Here is a 10,588-nt window from a genome sequence, read left to right as displayed (position 1 = left end):
ATAATCCCCCCCAACATTTAGACAGAACCATCATCATCTTCTCTCATAAGAATGCCAAAATGATCACACAGAAAGTAGCAAATAACAATATGCTCGGATTGCACAAACATAATGATTCCTGAAAAAAATCAGCTCCAGCCTCAATGAAGAGCAAAAAAAGAGGAGTGGATAATAAAGTCATTAGGCTCATTGGACCTGTTAACTTATTGGGTCCACTACAGTAAACAAGTTATTAGTTTTGACATAAACAGTGGCTTATTTGAACATCTACTGCTGCTCTTTGTTATCCATTCTGTTTATGCCACGTGTGATTTCTCTTACATAATTAGTCTGAAACATAGCGATGCTACATACCGAACCATCTCCCACTGGGATGAGCAGCGTGGATGTGGTACCAGGAGAAACTGTCCTTTGAGTTTATTTCTGCTGGCTGGTTTGGGAGTTTTTTGGGTGCATGGAAGAGAGCAGAAGTTTTATCCTTAGCTGAGCACAGGCTGTCAAGTTAACTGAATGGATGGCTTGTTCTGAAAGGCATTTTATACAGGAGTTTGTTTTGAATCATGAGGGCTGTATGTGCAAGCACGTAAAATGAGTAACTGGTTAAGTGTTGCTCAAGATCAAAATCCTTTGTGCTGGAATGCAAAGCATAGTATGCACATTTGAAATTCCTTAAGGAAATACACCCTTTGTATTATTTTTTACATGTGTTTATTCATTCTCTAGTTTTGCTTTGGGAATAAACAGGCCTGCCTGTTTAAGAGGTGGCCGATACCCATTTATTAGGGGCACAGCTCTGTACTCAAGCTGATTCCCACCCCTGCCTCTTCTCCCTCCCCCCGTAGATGGTTTCTGCTGTCATCCAGGAGTTAAGGAGCCAGATTCTCAGCTGGTGCACATCAGCACTGCTATCCTGAAATAAATAGGCATAACTTCACTGGAGTCACTGAAACCTAAGCTCAGACTCGTGGGTTTTGCCGTCCTTGAGTGCATTGCTTTAAGGCTTATGATACACACTTCTGTGATACTTTGTTATGGTATAAACAAACACCATGCTTCTGATTCGAATTATAATCTCATTCACCCAGAAACCAACAGAGCTCTGCTTATTTTTCCCAGCTGAGAGGATAGCCCAAAGGCTTTTCATATTGTATGATAAAGTCACGGGCTGCAATTCCAACCACTACGGCCCCCCCCCCCCCCCAAAAAAAAAGGAGGCAATCCCACTACTGCTGGTGCAATTACTTAGATGTGAAACAGTTGTTCAGAGAGTTTTGGATTCAAATCAGTGCCACAATGTTTATTCTGTAGTGAAGTGATGTGTCTGCTAAGGCTTTAGTCAGTTCAGAAAGAAAGCAAGAATCCGAATTTAGGTCTCGGTAGGAAGAGTTAGGCAGAAATTTGGGAGTAATTAAAGGATGGAACACCTACCAAAAATGTTGAATTGAATGTTTCCTGTAAACTGTGTATGCAGCCACGACACTCTTTGATTCTGAGTCACATTTAAACTCGGGATGGAATCCAGCTGCAAATCCTGGATCTAGATCTGAATTTCCACGACTTCAAGGTTGTTGTGATCAGTGGAGTTTATTTGGTTCCGTATCTAATTTAAATGCAGAACTTTTAAGGTAACTTCAATCAGATGTTCTTGGGATCCACTGCAATAATAGCACAATAAAAGCTGAAATTAAACATATCTGGTATTGTGTAGGGATATTATTAGTATTCCAGTTTAAGGTTAAAATAGTGCTCTCATGCAGTCAGCTTACGTTAATAAATTAAAGCAGGGGAGTTTGCAAATGATTTAAAATCATGGCTTACACATTTTTCCAAAGCAAAAGAAAAGAAGCACAGAAAGTTCATCTGAATTCTCAAGGCAGTGCATGTGGTGAGCATTAGTTTTCTCTTCTTTTTTTTTTTTTTTTTTTTTTTTTTTTTTTTGGTTAAGGTTGGCTAATGCTTTCTTTTTTTTTCAAAAATATTGTACTGGTAACTGAAGATATCTTCCACATGTGTACAACATCAGAGATAGCAACATCGATGATAAAAGGACCTTCTTTAGGTGCGGTGCATAGTAGCAAGGCAACGTAACTGTTTATGTATTCAGATCTCCACAGCGGTATGTTCTTCCAAAACTGCAAATCACTTCAAATGAAGGAACACGGCCTGGCAAGAACTGCGAACCGGAGGAAGAGAAGAATGCAGTATTTACTTAAAATCAAAACAAAACCTGAAACAAAGACCCCGGTTCTTGCTTCTAAGTTTAACCTGTAATATGTCATTCAATACGCCGCCTTGATCAAAATCAGCTATAGGAATGGGATAGCTATCAGCTGTCACAATTTTTGTCAACGAGAAACCAAAAAAATCAATGATGGCCTTATTCTCCTTTGTTACCTGTTTTCTTCAGTTCAGCCAGGTTAGTGGTTATCTAGGGAATGTCAGCAATGATAATTCTGACAGAAGCTCTGCCTCACCTTTTTGGCTGGTGAGAAGGCGTTGGATAAGGAACTGCCGGGTAAAGGGGAGAAAGCTGAGAAGGCAACAGATGTCCAAAGGCTGCCTAGAGGACTGAGGTGTGCGAGCGCTGGTTCCCCTCGGCACAGCTGGAACACCCTGCCCGACTCCGTGGGCTCGCCTCCCGTTGCCTGGCGGCACGGCTTGCAGGGTATGGGCGGGCGGCTATCCCCTGCCCGGAGAAGATCTTCAGCGCCCTGGGAAGGCAGCTTTACTCGGGGCAGAGAAATGGGGAAACAGAACAATTTCTAGGGCGATGAGAGCCCACCTGTGGAAGTACTCCGGGGCCCTCTTAATACTTTCAAAGGGAGCGGGATGGCTACGGCTTCTGCGTGCTCTGATTTTTAGGCAGCACCTCAGCTGGGGGTGGGTGGCTGCTGAAGGACACTTGCGAGGTTCAGCTGTCTATGCCAGCTAAGTGCAGTTCACCTGGTATAATGTTCTCAGCGAGCTGACTGTGCTGTTCTGGCTTTTATTAAAGGAAATTCCTCCATTTGGTTATTCTCAGAAGTTTGAAATACAGAAGTCGGAGTAGAAGTGATCTCTGACCAAGTGAGGGTGTCTCCAGGCAGTTGAAGAACGTACTTTTGAGGATCCGATAGACCCTGAACTTGTGTTTGTCCCACTAGAGCTGAAGCACCTGGTACATAGGACTGCAGAATTCCAAACTGATACTCACCTGTGATCTAGTGCCTCTTTGATCATCAGTTTTTAAGACTTGAAGCCCGTTGCTTTTTTCTCTTCAGTCCCTTCTTCTGACTTAAAAATTTGCGGGAGGTGACTTAAATTGCTTTGCAACACGAAAGCCTGTCACTTGTAGCACTCAGCTCTTCCGATTTCTCCTGTACTGGTGACTTGCTACTGTAGTTGCACTGGTTTCTGCGATGTTAGACCTGCTAATAGTTGTGTAACAGAGCAAAGGGGATCCACAGATTTTTAGAGCCTTTAAGTGATCACATAATACCCACAGATGCAGCAATGACTTGAGTGGTCTCCTCTCCACTTTCCCCAGTCAAATTCAAAAATGCCAGCTTTAAGAGCCCAAAAATCAAACAGAAAAAAGCCACGTGAAGCACTCTGGTAGTCTTGTTTTGCTTTTGCTTTTGTTATCTCAAATAAAAGGCATTGAGGTCTCTTAAATGCATATATCGGGTGCTGGCAGCACTGAATCTTTCTTTGTGTATCCTGCTTAAGAGAAGAATGACAGCTGATGGATAAATCTTTCTAAAGAGGTCTGAAACAGCCATATTTACTGAACTGGATCTTTTGAGGACTTTTTTTGAAGGCTACATTTTGCTTAGCACTTTTGTGTGAAATTGAACTATGAATCACTTCTGTTATGTCCTTTTTTTGTCTCCCTCCCAGTAATTTTCTATTTCTTCTTTGCACTTTAGTAGCATGGAATAGGATCTCAAGCTTTTTGGATAGAAGGCTGTATGTTTAAGAACCCAAACTTCAGAGGACTTGCCAAATCTTGCATCAAATATGAAACTCGCAGAAAAAGCATTAATAATATTTAAACTAAGCGATTAATTTCTTACCATCTGGAAAACCACAAACAGTGACAAAAGCAACTCAACAACTCATATGCCATTAATAGGCTGACTGCTTCAATACAGAATATTATGCTGCTCATAGCAACAGATAAACGTATAACCAGTCATGACTGGCCTTTCAAACATATCAAAATAGACAATCCTGTACATAATGGGGAATCTCTGTATTATGACTGATGTCCAAGACTTACGATGTTATAAACTATTGGTTATGTTGTTTTGACAATGGAAGAATTAACGAACGAGACAGATTTGCCTGCAGTGATGAACTATATCATAAAGAAACGTTAATAAAGATAAAACATTTGGAAATTCTTTATGAAAAATAACATTTTTGCTCTTTTCACAAGGAACAAAAGAAGCCAGAAACATGACAGATTTCATCAAAAGAGCTGTTCACAGATTAAAAGTAGGTCTGATTTTTGTTTTGCTGTGCTAGACTTCATTTCTCAAACCACAGAAGAGTGAGGTGAGTGTTTTCAAGCTTGTAGGCCTGTGGGTTGGTTGTTGTTTTTTGTTTTTTTTTTTTTTTTTTATTGCTTATGTGGTGAATGTCATCTCCCTGCTAATTCTGTTCTATCATACAAGAATTGTTTGTGTCTAGGTGAGTTCTTCTGTTCAGCCTTCTGGTGTACTCAGAAAATGTCCCATAGGATCCACTGTGATCTTAGTTCTGTCTGTTAAACCAGCAAGGCCTACTCATGTAATGAGCTATGGTGATAAATCAGGGAATTGGGGGTGTTCAGCACCATATAGAATTTGCAGCTAACTGCATCTCAGTGGATGGTGGCTAGAAAGGTTGAAAGACTGCAAACAAATGCAGAGAACCATAGGAGCTGAGACTCAAGATCCTTTGACTACTGAAGGAAATGGGCTGCTCTATAAAAGGATACTTCTGGCTCCAATGGCTGTCACGGAGAGCTGCTTGATGCAAAACTTGGAACCCCCCATGTCTGAGTACCTAAATGCCTTCACCAGCTTAATTTTCAGAGTGCTTGGCATTTTCTGGATGAACTTTCTTTATGAACTCAGGCTACACTAAATCACTAGCTTATTTACCTCATGGTTTGAACACAAAAATATCTGGCAAGGAATGATAGAGAAATACTGGGGTTAAAAGTCAATGTCCCAGAAGCGGGGGGAACTTGAAGTGTATAATTGTATATATTGGGCATCAACTGAAAAGGCACGGCCAGAAGGTTGAAGTAAACATGGACACAAAAGTCCATCTCTAGCTGGTGAAAATTTGATACTGGTGTCAGGGACATTTTTTATCTATATCTTATCCTTTTTTTGATGCTACTTTTGTGCTAAGCTCCTCCAGAGTAAGGTTTATAAACCGGTTTAGCTGGGCTGTGCAACTGAAGAAGCCTATAGAAAATGGATGCCCTGTCGAGAGTCAGGGGAAGATAGGTGATTAGATCACTTAAACTCCCTGTTGAGTCTTTCCACTTAATTTCTATAATGTAAAAAATATACACTGGTTACGGAAAAATTTGTTTCATCAGAAACATTAGGTAGCTGAGATGTGAATAAAAGCTTCTCTATATTGCTAGTGAGATGAAAAGTCAATCTACCTCTCTTCTTTCTGTTAGCTTTTATCTTGGGTCTCTGGTCTTCTCATCTCAAAGGTCAGACCCAAAGGCAATTAATTTAGATGCCCAAATTTGGGATACCATTCCTACAGATCCTGGTTCCAGCAGCTCATTCCCCAGGTGTCTGGGGCAAACAAGACCTCAGCTTTCGACCCCAGAATTCCCTGCAAGCCTGCAGTTCTCCTGCTCCCCGTGCCCTGGAGTACCTTGGTTGTACCACCATCACCTTGTCGCCTTGTTCAGGCTTTTTTCCTGGCTAGGATCCAGAAGTTAGGGAAACTTCTCTGTAGGGTTTCAACTATATGTTAATCTACAAGCAAACCTACATATGGCGAGTCAATCAATCTCTACTTGAAGTGCAGTGATAGCAACTTTTCAACTTTTTTCTTTATAGAACACATATGGGAGGAGAGTGAGTTGCTGTCCCCCCTCTTACACAATTGCATTTTGGTAAGTGCATTAATATGTATTTGTTTTTCTCCTTTGTATGAAGGATAGATTTAGATTGACGGAAGACATATCTGAAATAGTACTGTGATGCTCATTCTTGTTCCCACTTTCTGGCCCATGAAGCTTGAGTTCTTTCTACATCAGAATGACTGTGACAGATGAGAGTGAAGACTGTTATTTGTGTCCACAGGTTTGGACTCCTACTTGTGTCTTTCTGATCCCAAGAAGGTGCTGTAACCACCTGCCTTTCCATGGAGGTGTATTGAGAGAGGGCTCTGTGTCTTCTGTGCTTTGGAAGAATTCTCTACGTCTATTTATTGGAAAAGCATTTGTAGGCACTTACATTTAAGGCTTTGGATTGTAAGTGGGTGGAGACACTGCTATGTCCTTAATGAAGACTCCTGCTTCAGGGGAAAAAAAAATTTGTACACAGTTCTCCCCAGTTTGTTCCTGCTGCAGTAGGTGTGTTGACCTGGAGGTGGCTGTTCAGTCTGGAGATGGCTTCAAATGCACCTTCTGAGGTGGAGAGCTTCTTCAGTGAACGACATGGGGAACCGAGGCCCCTGAATAAGGATTCCAAATTTCTTTCCTCGACACAGTTGAGCTGCATAACACGTGGTAGCAGCACCTGCTTGGTGCTTGTGTGAGTTCAACAGCATTTCATACTATGGACTTAGTTTTGCAGAGTTGGTAAAACCTGCTTTATGTTCCAGTATGCCCCACTGACTAAAGGTCTTTCTGTTGGGGACCACTCCAAATGCTCTGCTAACAGTAAACATCCCACTGGGTTTCTGCCTTACTATCTACTACATCTCCTGCTAAACATTAGCCTGTATTAAAAAAAAAAAAAGTCAGCGTTATACCTGAATGAATCAGATATACAACTGAGTTGCTTCTCCTTGATTGACAGCATCCATGTAACTGTCTATGTCTATGCTCTTAGATAAAAATAAATAAAAAATACAGCTGCATTTCATTTCAAATTGAAGTCTTTTATAAAGCTGGATAGGGATTTTCAAGAGCATTTGGCAATTGGCTTAACTTAGATTCCTGTGAAATAATTGGTAAGTGATGTCTCGAGGCAATGAGTTAAGCTATTGCTGACTGCACTAGAAAAATCCCACTCGTGATTTCTCAGTTCATTTCTTGGAAGATATGACAAGGTATCTCTTGTAGGTTGTAGTATATAGATTGTCACACAGTGCTTAGAAACTGTTCTAAGACCTATGTATAAGGCTTTTTAGAGCTGAGATAAGCCTAAAACTTTTAAGTTGCTAATTTCAGCTGCTAACGGTACTCAATTTTATGGGGCAATAGAAAATAGAAATGTGTATGCTGACTTATTTGCAAAGTCCTCTTCAGATCCCGTATATAGCAACCTCACTTTGCTTTGCTTTGGAGAAAATTTAGTCTGAGTACACAAGAACAAAAGTACACTGCAAATGTTATGGTTTGTGCAGCATAAGATTGCCTTTGAATGTTATGTGGGAAACAAAACCAACCAAACAAAAAACCCCAACCCCAACCCCAAACAAATGTTAAATCAAAAAAGTAAAACACGGAAGTATAGAAGCACAGCTATACATGGGACTTAGAAACTGAGGTACCATCTGTTATGTTATACTCCAGTGCAGTCTTTGGCAATAAACTTAATTTTCCTGCCTCAGCTTACCCGTGTCAGGGGTGCAGTGGGAAAACTAAAATCTTACAAGTACTGTTAGATTAGTTGTCTCAGAAGAATAGTTCACCAACCCTTACACAATACTAGCAGAACAAATGTTGATGTTCACTGGGACTTCTCAGCATGAGATTTGTATATCTGGAGGAATCCAAGCCTGTTCTGAAGTCAGAGGCAGGTATCTAATCTGAGTTTTTAGTTACTGCTATAGCAGGACTATTTTTAGACTTGTGCTGGGCTGCTGTTGTTTGCTGTGATCCCTTCCTGCCTTATTACCGTAGTCCGTCTGCTCCAGTAAACTTCAAAGTTAAATACCTTCCCAAGTGTGTAACATACTACGATGGGTACCTGGAGCACCCCGCTATTATTAATTCTGCTACTCACAATTCTGGCAGGCGAGCTGTCCAAGGCAGGTATCTTCTCAAAGTTTCTAGCTTTGTACACATCTTCATGATGGAAGTTGTTTCCTCTGAGACTACTCTGCACGACTCAATTGTCCTCCAGTCTCAGACGAGGTAACTAGATACTTTGTTTCACACAGAATGGTTTTGTACTTCAAGCTATATAACTTCTGATGAAAGTTTTTAGAAGATTGTCCCAGATGAAATTGCTGTTAGGGCCAAAGCTTCTCTCCCTGCACTGACAACAGAGGTAGCTGAAGTAGGGCATCATACAGGAGTTGTGGAACATGCCAGCGACGTGTTCCTGATGGTACCGCCAGGAAAGCTTTCTGCAGCCACACAGCTTCAGTTGTATTCCTTAAGACTTAAGCTTTACTTCTCCAAGTAAAAGAGCTGAGCATAAATTCACCATATAAATCCCAGCTCTCTCTCCCTTATTAATCTGGAACCTGAGGAGAGCATTATCTGTGGTGGTTTGGTTTTTTTTTCTTTTTTTTTTTTTTTCTCCTTATTAGCATGCTTGCTGGGCTTTTTGTCTTGCCACCTGACCAGCCAGAGATACACCAGATCCTTTAAAGAGATACCTCATCTTGCAGTTCAGAGGTTTCTGAATTCACTCTGCCTGAGCTATTTCTGTAACAAATCTGCTAATTTCACATGTAGAAAAGTCATATCTAATAGAGTGTTCACTACAGGTCCTGGCAGTCCAGTTCTCGTTTTCCCACTTTACACATTGTGCTAGAAGGAGAAGTCCTCCCGGCCACCTTTGGTATTAATCGCATCTTTGTAACTCCATTATATTCAGACCGTGCAATCAATGACAGTGTTTTGAATCTGGAGGTATCGTGTGAGCAGACTTTCTGGTGAAGTTACCAGGCTTCGGTGTCTGCCTTGGCCTCCCAGTGTTCCTGGCAATTTTTTTTTCTTTCTTGAAGTACTTTAATTTTTTTTCCCCTTCTTTCTTGCCTTTGCTATAATTGGGAAATTAAGAGCATGCACCACCAAAACACCCAAACAAATAACAGCCAAGCAAAAAAAATCCAAACCCCCAACCAAGCACACTTACAATCCCTCAGTGGCACAGCTGACATTTAAGGCACAAGGGAAGTAAAGCATCATCGTATTGCTATTTCATTATAGCACTATTCATCGGTAGGTTCAAATGTTTGTCTTAACCTCCATCTTGGCAAGTCTAAGTGGTTAGTTCATTGTAAGGAAGAGTGAAATATGGAGATGGGTTGATAAAGTGCATTACAAGACAGTTGCATTTCCCTTCATTCCCTGGTTCAGACCAGCCATACTTCAGCCCACGGAGATGCATCTTGTTTAGCTTTCATATGCTTAGAAATATGGAAGAATGGCTGGTCTGTGTCTTGCATGCAGCCCAGCATCAGCACTCATTCACTTATTTGAAAATTGTTCAGCATTTTCGTGATCTGATGAGATTTATGTTTTGAGCTGGTTCAGTGACTCAAGACACATCTTTTAAAACATGAACAAAATAATGTTACAATAGGCTGTATATCAGCCAGTGAGCAATTCTGGAACAAATCAGTTACATCTCTGAAAGCTGTGGTGTTTTTTTTTTTTTTAATTTTTTTTGGACTGAACTCAGATAGTACTTTATGGTCCCTTTTCACTAAATGAACAATGGCACACAGAGGTAGTTTTATCATCTCAAAGGTACCTCTTATTTCATGACAAACCTGTGTACCTTCAGGGTGCTCATCTGCCGTACAGCACACGTTGTGCTACTCAGATACATACAAAACTTGCCAATATTCTTGCGGTATCTGTATCACGGTGTTTTTGGCAGAGGTTATATACAAAGAAGAGAAATGTATCGGCTCTGTTTTCCTTCTCCAAGCATTGACTTTTATATTGCATTACCTGAGCTTTAATAATTGTAAATCGGCAAATGCATAAATGTTTTTTAAGTCGCTGGAGGAGTGCTGATTTACAGCACAGGACAAGACCTGGCTCCACAACTTGAGCAGACAAACTGAATCGAGGGTGTTTCTGATGAAGGTATTATTCCAGTCATGTGGGTGAATGGAACTTTCCAAAGTGAGAACAATGCAGAAAGATTAAACAAACTAGACAATGAAACAATTATTTAAAAATATCTTCATTTTTAGCACATTGGCAAATGGACCGACTGCATCTAGCTAAGTACATGATTCTCACAAGCTGCCTCTCAATCTGGACCCAAGGAGCTGAAAGAGAACACCGCAGCGAGGAGGAGAGAGACAGTGAGAAATCGGAGTAAAACTGCAGACGATGGGAACGTTGTAAAACTGCCTTCAGACCCTAAGCCAGTGTGGTGAATTCCTTGTTCTGCTAAGGTCAGTACTAATCCTATTGCTGATTCAGTGCTGTAGAGCCAGACGCTAA

At 40.9% G+C, this 10,588-nt stretch overlaps 1 long non-coding RNA gene across 2 annotated transcripts; it reads left to right on the top strand.

Annotated features, from left to right (window-relative positions):
- The first annotated feature begins 4,283 nt into the window (after positions 1-4,283).
- Positions 4,284-6,988, top strand: LOC126049444 (uncharacterized). Of its 2 annotated transcripts, XR_007509196.1 has the most exons (3): positions 4,284-4,539; positions 6,060-6,115; positions 6,306-6,988. It is a non-coding gene; the product is annotated as an uncharacterized LOC126049444 (long non-coding RNA). The 2 variants fall into 2 exon arrangements; XR_007509195.1 differs by lacking the exon at positions 6,060-6,115.
- Positions 6,989-10,588: the final 3,600 nt, after the last annotated feature.

The sequence above is a fragment of the Accipiter gentilis genome, chromosome 22 (assembly GCF_929443795.1).
Source record: "Accipiter gentilis chromosome 22, bAccGen1.1, whole genome shotgun sequence".
Taxonomy (NCBI): Eukaryota; Metazoa; Chordata; class Aves; order Accipitriformes; family Accipitridae; genus Astur; species Astur gentilis.
The sequence above is the reverse complement of the archived record's forward strand: the minus strand, read 5'-3'. Positions and strand labels throughout refer to the sequence as shown.